The sequence below is a fragment of the Capra hircus genome, chromosome 3, assembly GCF_001704415.2.
Source record: "Capra hircus breed San Clemente chromosome 3, ASM170441v1, whole genome shotgun sequence".
In the NCBI taxonomy this organism is placed as follows: domain Eukaryota; kingdom Metazoa; phylum Chordata; class Mammalia; order Artiodactyla; family Bovidae; genus Capra; species Capra hircus.
The window spans coordinates 4434506-4435347 of NC_030810.1; the positions used below are offsets into that span (position 1 = coordinate 4434506).

General features: G+C 54.4%; 1 non-coding gene across 1 annotated transcript; it reads left to right on the forward strand.

Annotated features, from left to right (window-relative positions):
• On the forward strand, positions 417-488 carry TRNAC-ACA. The gene has a single exon. It is a non-coding gene; the product is annotated as a tRNA-Cys (tRNA).

Consider the following 842-nt stretch of genomic DNA (forward strand, 5'->3'; position numbering starts at 1 on the left):
AAGCAGACCAGAAAATAAAGTGAGACCTCTTTCCCAGGACCACAGGCCACTCAGAGCAGAGCCCAAAGCCCAAGACCAAGTCCTCTGGCAAAAGATTTGAAAGGACCTGTAGACGGTTTGTTGAGAGGTGGCCAGCAATCCAAGGGGCCCTGCCCACACTCCCTGGGACACACAGTGAAGCATCTGCTTGAGAATCCAACTCTTCGGGAGGTCTCCTGGCCAGCTGTCCTGCCCCAGTGGCTGGATCTGTGAAGAAGACAGGACAGGACCCCAGGGCTGAGAGGAACTGGGTAACTGTCATAAGCATAAGAGTTTGGTGTCATTAACCCACTCAAAATGCACTCAGAAAGTCCCTGCCCGTGCCTGCTCTGTGCAGATGCAGAAGAATGCGGCCCAGATGCTAGCCACATTGGGCTTCCCTGGTGGCTCAGACGGTAAAGCGTTTGCCTACAATGCAGGAGACCCAGGTTCGATCCCTGGGTTGGGAAGATCCCCTGGAGAAGGAAATGGCAACCCACTCCAGGACTCTTGCCTGGAAAATTCCATGGACAGAGGAGCCTGGTAGGCTACAGTCCATGGGGTCACAAAGAGTCGGACACGACTGAGCAAATTCACTTTCAGATGTTAACAGGAGGCCACATTCAAGCCAGAGAGGTGGGGGACAGGTGTGGCAAACACAGCCCCGGGCGCAGGCAGGCACCCTGTGAACGCATTGCTGCTTGAATGAGTGAGCGCCACACTTTCTCATTCCAAACCCCCATCACCAACCAGGCGACAGGCAGGCTGCTCCCACCCCTGTTACCTTCTTTGATTCAAAGGGAAGAGGGCAAAATGTTCAGAAA